This window comes from Saccopteryx leptura, chromosome 11 (genome assembly GCF_036850995.1).
Source record: "Saccopteryx leptura isolate mSacLep1 chromosome 11, mSacLep1_pri_phased_curated, whole genome shotgun sequence".
Classification (NCBI taxonomy): Eukaryota; Metazoa; Chordata; class Mammalia; order Chiroptera; family Emballonuridae; genus Saccopteryx; species Saccopteryx leptura.
In genome coordinates, this window is record NC_089513.1 from 3,766,844 (window position 1) to 3,779,799 (window position 12,956).

The window sequence follows — 12,956 nt, forward strand, 5'->3', positions numbered from 1 at the left end:
TGAGTGCAGTCTGCGGCGATGTGCCCAGAGGAGGGGGCAGTCTGCTCTGTGCTCAGGGCCACTCCCAGACAGACCCACCTAACTGAGGTCCTCTCTGAGCAACAAGGCAGCGTCTAGACACTCGGGGCCCAGGGAGCTCTTTGGGGACTCTTCGGGACTCAGCACAGCAGAGGGGATCCGTGGATACAGGGATCAAACCCCGTGCCCATGCTCTTCGTCCTCACATGTCCCGGGCTTGCTGTCCAGGGGGTAGCTGGCGGAGTGTCCGTGCAGACCCAGGGATGGGAGCACCAGGGAGGACCTGCACCCCGTGTTGCCGATGGGGTTTGAGTGCATCCTGCACCCGCTCACCAGGACGGGTGGCACCAATACCAATGCTGTGGTGCCAACCAAGGTCCAGAACTCAGTGTGGCCAGAGTCGGGAGGTCCCTGAGTGAAATGTGTCCCTGGAGGAGGGGGTGGGTTTTCTCAGTGGGGGTGTGTGTGGGGTTTATAAACTCAGTAGTGGGGAGGGTGGGGTGACTCTTTATCTCCTTTCTGTGGTGCTCGGCTGGTGGCAGGTGAGTCTGAACTGGAGCCTGGGGTCCCCACCTCGGCATGCAAGCCCACCCTCATCTTTAAGCCCCCTTGGGACTCGCCTCAGAGCCAGGGGACTTTTGTGCCTTTAAGTCTTGGAACTCAGCAAGCTGGGTCAAAACCCCTCTCCCGGGCCTTGGTGTGTTCTTGCCCTTGCTCCCTTTCTGCATAAAAAGCCCAAGAAAGCCCGGAGTAGGAGAGTCACAGACATGCCCAGTGTCTGCCCAGGACTGTCCTGACCAAGGACCTCTGACTCCCTAGCGGGGCAGGGTACCCGTCTGTGGGACAACAGTCATATATATATATATATATATATATATATATATATATATATATATTTTGTCAGTATATATATATATACACACACATACATGTATATATACACATACTGTTGTCAGTATATATATATATATATACATATGTACATACTAGAAAGCCCGGTGGTCATACAAAATGGCCGCTGTTCTAGATATTATAAATTGTAATTAAAATGATTTGTGCAAAGGTGTCTGCTAATTCAAACTGAATTACCCAGGGCAGGCGGCGAGGACGCCCGTTTGCTTAGTGCCCCACGAGGTTTCCCCCTTCTACTTGCTTAATTGCTTAAAGTAGAGTGCAATGAAGGAAACCACTGGCGGTACATTTCTTAAGAGCCACCGCAAGCTCAATAAATAAAGGTGATTTAAATAATAAAATGTTAATTCACATGTCAAAGATCTCTCTGTACACAACATTTCTTGTGTAGATCTTTCCATCATTTTTAAGCTTGCCTTGCAGAGGATCATCAATTATTTTTAATTTTACGTCCGTTCTTTCACAAACTCTTGAACAGGCAACATAAAGTTGACCATGTCCAAATGCAGGCTCAGGTAAAAAAATGCCAACACGCTTAAGTGTTTGGCCCTGAGACTTATTGATGGTCATAGCAAAGGCAAGTTTTACAGGAAATTGTCTACGTCTCAATTGAAACGGCAACCCTGTTTGAGATGGAGCCAAATCAATTCTTGGAATGACATGTATTTCACCTTTAGAGGAGCCAAAGACTTAGCTATTATGACATTATTTTTCAATTGGAGAACCTCTAGTCTTGTACCATTGCAAAGACCCCTTCTGGTGTTAAGATTTCTTAACAGCATAATAATTGCTCCAATGTTTAACCTCAATTTGTGAGGTGGCATGCCAGAAGGCGGGACTATTTGAATGCCATGGCAACTTCACCCCATTGGCTAGTACAGTTATGCAAGCAACCAATAAGCTATCGGTGACAAACAGACACTTAAGCCACATATAATAAAGATATATACATATGTGTGTATATATATATATATATATATATATATATATATATATATATACACACACACACACATATATATATATTTTTAAGTGAGAGGAGAGAAGATAGTGAGGCAGACTTCCTCATGTACTCTGACTGGTATCTACTTGGTAACCTCATCTGGGGCTGATGCTTGAATCAACTGAGCTATTTTTAGCATCTGAGGCTACCCTCAGACCAACAAGCTATGCTCAGCACCTGGGGCCGACATTCAAACCATTCAAGCCATGGCTGCTGGATGGGAAGAGGGAGAGAAGTGGGAGAGGAAGGGGTGGAGAAGCAGATGGTCACTTCTCCTGCGTGCCCTGACTGGGGATCGGACCTGGGATGTCCATACTCCGGGCCATTGCTCCATCCACTGAGCCAGCTGGCCAGGGCCTATTATATTTCAAATGAGGTAAAATTAGAGAAATATTTTTGATGGAATTGTAATTTAAAAAAATTCTGCCTCGCATGTCGCACGAGTGACCTCTGCTCAGATCTGCTCTTTACTTGACAATATCTCTTGCCTTTAGTGCCAAGCGTAACTTTCCCCTACAACGTCTGTTGATGGCTGAGCATATTTAATTTAATTAAAAATTAGCTTGTGCAGAAGAGGAATTTGAGAATTAGTTCCTATTCTAAAAGTTCATAGTACAAAAATGGTTGTTTTAGGGGTTTGATCAGATGGAAATGTATTTTCCCAATTAATGGTTTGCCCAAGAATGATTTACAGTTTCCTGTAAACAGGTCAGAAATATAAGTGGCAGGTACGAATGGTCTGGAAATTTTATCATCCATCCCTGTGACTTGAAATCAATGGATTGTGAGGTTGGTCTGTCAGGAAAATGGATTAGAACTCTTTAGTCCCCACTAAAATATTATTCCTGTCATCCATGCGTTAAAAATACGCTCCCCATGTAGTTTTCCTGGGAGCATTGTCCATTTCACCTTGACGGTCAGACTACACCATGGATGATGTTATCACATGGGTGGAGGCAGCAGAGCGAGGCACTGTGGGCCTCTCATGCTCACGGACAAAGGTCGAACCCTCTGTTAACGGAAGGCAAATGAAAACAGCAGTGAGACACTGTTGTCACCGAACAGACTGGAAGAGAAGAATAAAACATTCCTGTGTAGTGAGACCGGGGCACAGAGATGAGCACCCCCTTTCTCAGCAGGAGTGGAACTCGGACCGTTTTTGTTCAGGGCAGTTTGAACCAGAACCTTAAAACATATTTAAGCCTTGGGTGTTCTCATCACATGTTCCGGATTCATCCGAAGGATGGAGAAAGATACTCGTGGACAGGTTTGTGTGCAAGAATGCTCACTGTGGATGCTGTGGATGTCCTGTGGAAGAATGCCAATGAGGAAGTCAGCTAACTTCCCAGCCACACGAATCATCACAGTCATCACAGTAACTACGATGTGGACCCATAGGGGGAAAGGGTGTGGCCATTAGAAAATCACGACAGGGGAACGTGAAGAGTTAATGGAAACGCAAAGTGGGCAAAGCAGAGCACAAACGGTTATGAGCATGGGTACAAACATACACTCACGCCCAGAGCTGTCTGAGGATGAACTCTTAGTTATCAGTTGCTGGAGAACAACTAGTTACTATTTCTCATGGTTCTGCAGCTTGACCGGGCTTGGCTGGTGGTCAGACGTGGGATTCTCTGCTCTCAGGCTTTGCTCAAACAGAAAAAAATTTCTTTGTTAATGTAATACTTCTTGCCTGGAGAGAAATCCTTCAGTCTCTATCCCTAAGTGCTGTTTATTGAGGTCTGTGTAGACCTGGCCAGAGAACAGAGGTTTTCTTTCCCAGGTGTTACCTGTGCAGTGATGGAGCCACTCAGTACAGCCTGTGAATTGGACAGGTGGTCTTCTAATGCTACTATTACTACTATGCTATTATGACTGCTACTGTTACTGCTACTATTATCACTATTCTATTACTACTTCTATTGTTACTGCTACAATTATCACTACTATTAGAAGTACTATTGTTACTACTAACACCACCATCACCACTCTGATTACTACCACCAGAAGAACCAGGCAGGATTGTTAAATGCTACAGAAGCTTATAAAAATAGTATGCAGGATCTTCTTTGTTGGACATTTAAAAAATAAAATGCATTTAGCCTAACCAGGCCATGGCGCAGTGGATAGAGTGTCGGACTGGAATGTGGAGGACCCAGGTTCAAAACCCTGAGGTTGCCTGTTTGAGCGTGGGCTCATCCAGCTTGAGCACGGGCTCACCAGTTTGAGTGTGGGGGTTGCTGGCTTGAGCATGGGATTATAGACATGATCCCATGGTCACTGGCTTGAGGTCAAAGGTTGCTAGCTTGAGCCCAATGTCACTGGCTTGAGCCCAAGGTTGTTGGCTTGAGCAAGGAGTCACTCACTCTGCTGTAGCCCCCCACCCCATATGTGCTTTCTCAAGGCACATATGAGAAAGCAATCAATGAAGAAGCAATCAACAAACAACTAAGATGCCACAACGAAGAATTGATGTTTCTCATTTCTCTCTCTTCCTGTCTGTCCCTATCTGTTTCTCTCTCTGACACTCTCTGTCTCTGTCAATAAATAAATAAATAAATAAATAAATGAAATGTTTTTGTCCGAAATGGTTTATCTACATTACTGTAGGGAATGATCCCCCTCCCCCAGTTTTATTGAGGGATAATTGACATGCATCACTGTATAAGTTGAAGGCATATTGCACTATGGTTTGCCTGACACACATTGTGAACGTACTAACACAGTGGGTTGAGCTAAAATCCGTTTTCTCACATGGACACAATGAAGAGAGAAGGAAGAAGAAAAGGAAAACCAATTCCCTGTGATGAGGACTTGGCGGATTTGCTCTCTTAACTTTCCCACACGTCACACTGCTGTGTTAGCTGTAGTCATCACACGCGCATTACATCCTAGCACGAATTTATCTCATACCTGGGAGTTTGTACCGTCTGACCACATTCCTCCAATTCCCTCCCCCAGCCTCTGCATCTGGTAACCACAGTCGCGGTGTTTTGGTGGAGTCTTTAGGATTTTCTAGATACAAAATCATATCATCTGCAAATAGAGACAATTATACTTCTTGCTTTCCAATTCTGATACCTTTTTAAAATTTTTCTTGCCTGATTGCTCTCTCTGTAAGTACTAGGACTTCTAGGACCATGTTGAATAGGAATGGTGAGAGCGGGCATCCTTGTCTTATTCCTGATCACAGAGGAAAAGCCTTCAACCATTCATCTTTGGATATGATGTTAGCTGTGGACTGGTCTATATGGCCCTTCAGATGTTGAGATTTGGTCCTTCTATGCCTAATTTGTTAAGTGTTGATCACAAATGGATGTTAAATTTTGTCAAATGCTTTTTTTCTGCATCTATTGAGCTGGATCATATAATTCTTTTTTTCATTTTCTTAGTGGGAGGGATGACATTGATTTGCATATGTTGAACTATCCTTGCACCCAGGGGAGAGTTATTTTAATGAACCGTAGTCATTTCCTGTCTTTAAGAAGAGTTGTATTTAAGTCATTTCAGATATCTAGTTGTACAACTTTCCATGAAATACATCTTTTAGTATCCTCTCATGTGTCACCAGACATCCTTGCCTTAGCACGTGCTTTTGGACAAAGGAGATAGGATGTTGAAGACAATCTGAGGAGAACTGCATGGTTTATATGCTTTCCACTGAGTCTTTCCGCACTGGGGTCTGCCTTCAGTGCCACGCTCTGCAGCGGTAATGATATTAAATCCAGGGACAACAGCCTTGTTGGGTACCTGCTGCTCTTTTGGGGCTCACTGTCTCCACTGCCGCCGACAGGTCAGAACCCACGTGGTCCAGGCGTCCATCTGTTAGCAGTACTGAAATGAGGCTTATTAATGTTGAGACTTTAATAAAAAGGACCGAGCTTTGTTGAGAATGACTAAACTCATATTCTAAAATAAGAACTATTTAAATTTACTACCTATTAGAGATCTAAAGAGCACAATAGGGATTTCCGTGGGGTTCTGATAGAACTAGATAGAATGTCATTCCCCTAATTACCACAAATCGGGCCTTACGCACATATGTGGAGTGGCAGTGGGTCATTGCGTGTACATTTTTGGCGGGGGGGGGGGAGCACCCCGGGCCATGCTGAGTGCATGGCATCACGTGTAATGAGCGTGTGCGATGTGTCTCATGGACATGCCGACATGAAATGAACTGAGAATTGACACATTGCTTTAATGTACGCACGGAGATGTGGGGACTGCTAGTCTCCGGTTCATGTGTATCAGGTGAAAATGAGTGTGACTTCAGTCATGCTTGCTGAGCAGCTGCCTTTGGAACTGTGCCGGTGACCAAGGCTGCCGGGGCAGTAGCACCACGGGGACGACATCCTGGAGGGGGGCTTGGGAGGATGCCCGGACTCGAGACGGGAGCCGACAGGCCGCGGCAACGCCGTCATCTCTTGGTCTGGGGATGGGCCGTCAGGACACAAGGCCCTGCTTCCTTTTCCTTTCCAGTCTCGTCCTCCACGCCTGTGCATGGGGGTGGTGTCGGCCCGCAGAAATGGGGCGAGGAGGGGCCATCGAGAGGAGATGAGGGGTTGTACCCCGCTTTTCTGGTTTGCTACATTCATGATTCCTCTGTCAGCTTTGCTTATGCAGATGGCTCTTTGGGTCCTCATTCCATGCACAGGAAGTTTCGAGGTTGCAAAATCAGGTCTATTCTCTTGCAGTGTCGTTACAGAAGACGTTTGCTTGCTTGGTGGAGGCAGACGTTGTATCCCAGGCTGGAAAGCTCTCTGTCAGCTGTGGAGGGGAAGAGAAATCTAAGCACTATTGTGGAGTAAAAGGAAGGAGTCATGTCCTTTGTTTCAGGCTGAGGGGAAACAGAATACTCTAAAACACGCAGTACTGAAAAATCACTGTCTTTCAAAATAGATCCCACTGTGATTTAATCATTGCTGATTTAGGCTAGAATAAATTTTGAGGCTCCCTGACACTGAGTTTGTCTGGTCGAGGATTTACTGCCTTTTATTGTCCTTAGTGTGAAGTCTGATTAATTACCTCTAGACCCGAGCCCTCTGCCTTCACACAGGTTTGCTTCCTTATAATTGCCCTGAAAGGAAAGATAAATAAATTAGGCAGATTTTCTACACCACACGGAAGCATGTTTCATTCCCAGGACGTAGGTACAGTGTAGCTTCTTGAAATTCACCATGCATTTCGGTGGATTCCATGTCCGTAACCGCTTACTGGTCAAACACCATGCCTGATAACATCTGTGTCCCAGAGTGGGTGGGCAGGAAATCTTGCTGACCAGCTGACCGATTGACTTAAAAAGAATTCAAACTCTTGGTGGCTTGGGGTAAATTCCCATTAAGAGGCTGTGTGGCCCTGGCCAGTTGGCTCAGCGGTAGAGCGTCGGCCTGGTGTACAGAAGTCTCGGGTTCGATTCCCGGCCAGGGCACACAGGAGAGGCACCCATCTGCTTCTCCACCCCTCCCCCTCTCCTTCCTCTCTGTCTCTCTCTTCCCCTCCCGCAGCCAAGGCTCCACTGGAGCAAAGATGGCCCGGGCGCTGGGGATGGCTCCTCGGCCTCTGCCCCAGGCTCTAGAGTGGCTCTGGTCGCAACAGAGCGATGCCCCGGAGGGGCAGAACATCGCCCCCTGGTGGGTGTGCCGGGTGGATCCCGGTCGGGCGCATGCGGGAGTCTGTCTGACTGTCTCTCCCCGTTTCCGGCTTCAGAAAAATACAGAAAAAAAAAAAAAAAAAAAAAAAGAGGCTGTGTGATGGGGCTCCTTGTCAGCAGGGATAATGTCCATTGATTGAGCCTCTGCTGGGGATGCTTCTGCTGGCGGGAGGGACGTTGTCAGGGGTTTGAAGGAGTGCCAGGTCCGTGCTGCGGCCCTCCCGTTCCACTTCTCGAGAGCCCCTCCTTGGTGTTCGTACAAGTGCATCTACGCGGTAAATGGCTTTGTCATTACTGGTACCAACACCTCTGCATGAGTTAGTTGTCCAATCCTTTCTTTTTTTCCTTTAAATTTTATTTTGTTCTGGTAAGAGCACATACCTTATGGTTGACAGTAGGGGTGTGCTGTTTAGGGTCCCTGGAACTCCATCTTCTTGCTTGACTGAGGCTTTATACCCATCCATCAGCAACTCCCCAGTGCCCCTCCCCCACCCTTAGCTGCCACCATTCTGCTCTTCCCTTCGATAAACCTGACCCTTTTAGATACCATGTGAACTACCACATGGGCCAGCAACCCCACTTCTGGGACACTTATTCCAAAGAATTAAAATCAGGATCTTCAGGAGGTATTATTAGCGCTCCCCGTTTGTTGCGAGACTAGTCCCAGTAGCCTAGATGTGGAACCAGACCCTCTCTGAGGTCACCTCTGGAGGACCGGTGTAGGGGAGGGGGAGGGTAGAGACAGGCCTAGAACAAGGCACACCGGGCCGAGGAGGGACTGAGCATCTGTGTGGGGGTCCATATTAACATTGTCTTACCACCACAGGCATAAACCAGGACTGCTCGCACCATCGTGTGGCAAGGTGAAGGTGACCTTGTTTGGGGTCTCACTTTTCCAACCTCACAGTTCCACCAGGCCTTTGGGGGAGTGGAGGCGAAAGATGGATGGACCCCTGCGTGGGATGTCCCTTCCAAGGTCCACATATGGTCTTCTTAGGTGGCTGCTCAGATCCCTGCAAGCAGCACACCCATAGAGGTGACCCCAAACCCCCACCTGAGGAGTCCACCCACACCCCATGACACTCTGAGGACCCCTTGCTTTGCCAACCCTGTCGTTAGTGACATGGTCTTGTTCTTATTTGCTTATGTCATCATGAACCAACCCTTTCCACTGGAACACAGAAGACCTGCATGTCTACTTTGTCTCTGGGTCTCCTGTGCCTAGCGCAATGCCGACTCATGGGCACCAAATAGATGTTGTCCAAGGAACTGGTCACTTAGTTGAGTGAGGGGAATGGGGAGGCTGTCTGGAGGGAGAGTAGGCACTGTTTGACTTGCGTGACTGGACAGGTCTGGACTCGGCATCCAAAGCCCCTGGGCTCAGACCTTGGCTTTGAGTATGACAGTGGTTTCCCCTGCAAAGGCAGCCTGGGGATGTTGGAATCCCTTCCACCTATGCCCACGGGTGCCCCTGTAGCCACATGGCATGACAGTTCCCCTTTTCATCCTAGAAAAATGATGTCTGCTTGGTCTATTTCTTTTAATGGAAACTCCTTAATGGCCCTGAAAGAAATGATTGCTTTGTGGGCAGCCAGCTCCATGGGACCTCTCTCTCGGAAATGAAACTGAGTGATTGGAAGAGGGGCTGATACTCCTCATCGGCCTGTGGTGAGGCGGAGCCATATTCAAGCAAGTGTCATGGACTCAGGGTTGGGAGCCCCGTGCAGACGCAGTACCTTGACTCTCAGTCCGCACGCAGCCTCTGCGGCGAAAGACGGAGAACAGGACAGGAGGCGAGGTGGCTGTGACTCTCACTGAGGATAATGGAGGGATCTCAGCCTTCTGTTTCCTTAATCGTGTTCATAAGGGAAGAGAGACTCCTGAAATGTGCTCCCACCCACCGGGCGCTGGTGCCCTGCTGGCCAAGACCTTCAGGGTGGACCTCCCTGGGTGGTAATTCATGGGACGTCAGGGCGTGTGCTGTCCGCTGCCAGACACTCCAAGTGGTTCACACTCATTGTTCCTTGTTGTGTCTCTGCTTGTTTCCACGTGTATGGTTCACCTTCCCCTCTAACACGTGAACCTGGGGACAGAAACTGAGCCTGCCTCCTCACAGGGGCTCGGGACATAGTAGGCTCTCAGTATAAATGCTGTCAGCTGCTTGGTGGAGTTGACCTGAAGGCTCTTGGGGACAGAAACACTGTGTTTCACGTGTCCCCTGTCGCCCCGGCCACACACCTGCAGATGGGAAGAAGAGAGACACTGTGGTGCAGGCAGCGCCGAGCGCTAAGGAGGCAACAAGAGAGACTGAAGCCCATGGAGAGGGTAACCAAAGGGGCTTCCTGGGGGTGGTGAGGGAAGTTGCCCCAGTGAAAACTCTTTCACTCCAGAGAAAGGAAAATTTGCTTTTTTTCTGGTTAAATCTTACTTAATCCCAAATTTAAATAGAAATCGCTGTCACATGGGTCTTCATAGAACTTCCTGGAGGTGGTGGGAGGTGAGAGCTTGCATGATTCAATTTTTTTTTTTTTTTTTTTTTTTTTACCTTTCCAAGGATGAAGAATTTATTCAGGTTTGAGAATTCATATATGCCACATTAGGGGATAATAAGAATTAAAGATAGAAACCTCACACTCTTCCTCACAACTGCCCCACTGCCCAACCAGGTTCCAGACATTGCATCATTGTCATTGTTATTTTCTTAAACGGAGGGCTCTAGGCACTAATCACACAGGCAACTTCATGTGTCATAAAAATGCACAACTCTTCCGTTAAAAAACGTCTTGCTCTCTGGCTATGTTGGCAATTCTCCAGTTAGTTCACTTTAAAGGCTGCAGCAGCATGCAAAAGAATTTCTTTTCATTTAAAAAAAATTTTAAAAAGTTCTGCAGGAGATGCTGAATTTTATTTTGTCTTGTCTGGATAGAGGTTTGATTTGCTTTCGAATGTTCCAGGATAGAGAGACTCAGAGAAAGCATAGGATGTAGAAGTCTGTTCGGTGTAATCTTCTCCCTCGTTTTCATCTTCACCATCAACGGAGAGAGCAGCATACTTGCTTGCAGAACTGAACTTAGAGGCTGGATTTTCTTCAGGTTTCTTTGGCTCAGGTGCAGATTGAGAGTCTTGATCCTTTCTGCCATCTTTCCTGACTCCTTCCAGTGGTCTTTGTTCCCTCCATCTCCTGGACCACGGCTGGAGTTCCCACTTGGGCCTTTTGGAATACTCACCCCATCCACTTTATTTTCATCTGCTTTCCTTGTTGGTCCTACTTCAGATGGTTGAGCTGGGACTCTTTTACCCCCACCACTTGTAGGGGATTGCTGCTCTGTGTCTGAGCTCTGACATCGAGCAGGAGGGTTAGAACTCCGTTTCACCCAAGCATTCTCCTTTGGTGGAGGGGCTGGCATTACCTTTAGAGGCTGTTCAGGTTTGGGAGGCTTAGAAGTTGGAGAGTGACAGTCTTCCTCCTTACTGGGTGTTTCATTTTCTAGAGATTTCTCACTCTCCTTCGCGCATTTCTGCCAGATGTGGCTGAGGTCCCTGTCTGTGATGACTCACTTCTTGTCCTTGACTGTTCACATTCCTGATTTTCTTCACTTCGCCAGCTTGAGTGTCTCTTTCGAGGCCGCTGCTGTAGTTTTGGCTCATCCAGTTGCCGCTGCAGTTTCTCCTGTTTGCTCCTCTACTTCTCGTTCTCTAGCAGCTGTGTCAACAGGCTTTGCCCCTCCGAAGATAGAGGCTGCTCGACTGGACTGGGAAGTACTAGCAGAGGAATCATCTTCTTTAGGAGTGCTCCAAGGCTTTAGATTCAGTTTGGGTCTTTGGGGGGGACCTCTATCATCACACCTATAATCATCTCGAGAGTAATCATCTCTGGAGCTCCATGACCGATCATCATGTCTGTCGTATCTGTCCTCATAGTGGTCCCCACTTCCTCTGTAGTCATCATCCCTACGGTACCCACTACCAAATGCTCTTCTGCCACTGCCTCTCATGGAATCATAACCTCTATCATAATCTCTGCTGCCTCTGTCATCATAGCGATCCTGGCTACTGTATCGATCTGTATCCTGGCATGGGCCATCCCGGTAACTATCCCGATACCCATCACAGTATCGGTCTGAATCGTAACGATCTCGATCTCGATACTTGTCTCCAAAACTATCATCACCTCTTCTAGGTGGATAGTCATCAAAGCTGTCTGTAGCAGGACGGGCCCTCCAGTCTGTATCTGTTTTGTCAGAATCCCGATTTCTATCTCAGCCAAAAGAACGATCATCCCTATCTTTATCCTGGGCTTGATCAGCAACGTCCACCCGAATTCTCCTGTTACCTAGAGACTCTTCATTGAGACTCAGGGCATTGAACAAAGAATCCAGGTCTTCAAACTCCGCATAACCAAAACCTTTCAACCTCTCAGGATTGCTGGGTTCACATGGTAAACGCACTGCACTGATATTTAATCCTCTAAAAAATTCCTTAATGGACTCTTCTGTCACATCATAGGGCAGGTTACTTGAAAAGCAGTGTAGGGTGGCGATTTCAGAAGATGGCTTCTGTCAATATTGGGTTCTCCAGCAGCCCGTGGAGCAGTGGGCAGAATGGAACGGTCAATTGGAGGTGCCCTATATACATCATCATCATTACTGTGCCAAGTGGTTGAAACATCTCCTTCAAAGTCATCTGTTTCATCTGCCCAGCTAACTGGTTTGGGGACATAGGTGCTTCCTCCACCAGTCCCTCCATCCTCAGCCAGAAAGTCTGTTAGGGAGATAGTCTTCCCATTCTTATTCTTCCTTTTTGCTGAGGCCACCATATTGAGAGAGGGAGAGAGAATGCAAAGGCTGATTCAATTCTTTTTTTTAAAATTAATTTTAATGGGTGACATTGAAAAATCAGGGTATATATGTTCAGAGAAAACATCTCTACGTTATTTTGACATTTGATTATGCTACATTCCCATCACCCAAAGTCCAATTGTCTTCAGTCACCTTCTAACTGGTTTTCTTTGTGCCCTTCCCCTCCCCCAACCCACTCCATATCCTCCCCCTCACCCTGTAACCCCCACACTCTTGTCCATGTCTCTGAGTCTCATTTTTATGTCCCACCTATGTATGGAATCATACAGTTCTTAGTTTTTTCTGATTTACTTATTTAGCTCAGTATAATGTTATCAATGTCCATCCATGTTGTTGTAAATGATCCAATGTCATCATTTCTTATAGTTGAGTAGTATTCCATAGTATATATGTACCAAAGCTTTTTAATCCAACTCATCCACTGACGGACACTTGGGCTGTTTCCAGATCTTTGCTATTGTAAACAATGCTGCCATAAACATGGGGGTGCATTTCTTCTTTTCAAACAGTGCTA

At 46.9% G+C, this 12,956-nt stretch overlaps 1 pseudogene; it reads right to left on the reverse strand.

Annotated features, from left to right (window-relative positions):
• Positions 1-10,131: 10,131 nt before the first annotated feature.
• Positions 10,132-12,409, reverse strand: LOC136383381 (eukaryotic translation initiation factor 4B pseudogene; annotated as a pseudogene).
• Positions 12,410-12,956: the final 547 nt, after the last annotated feature.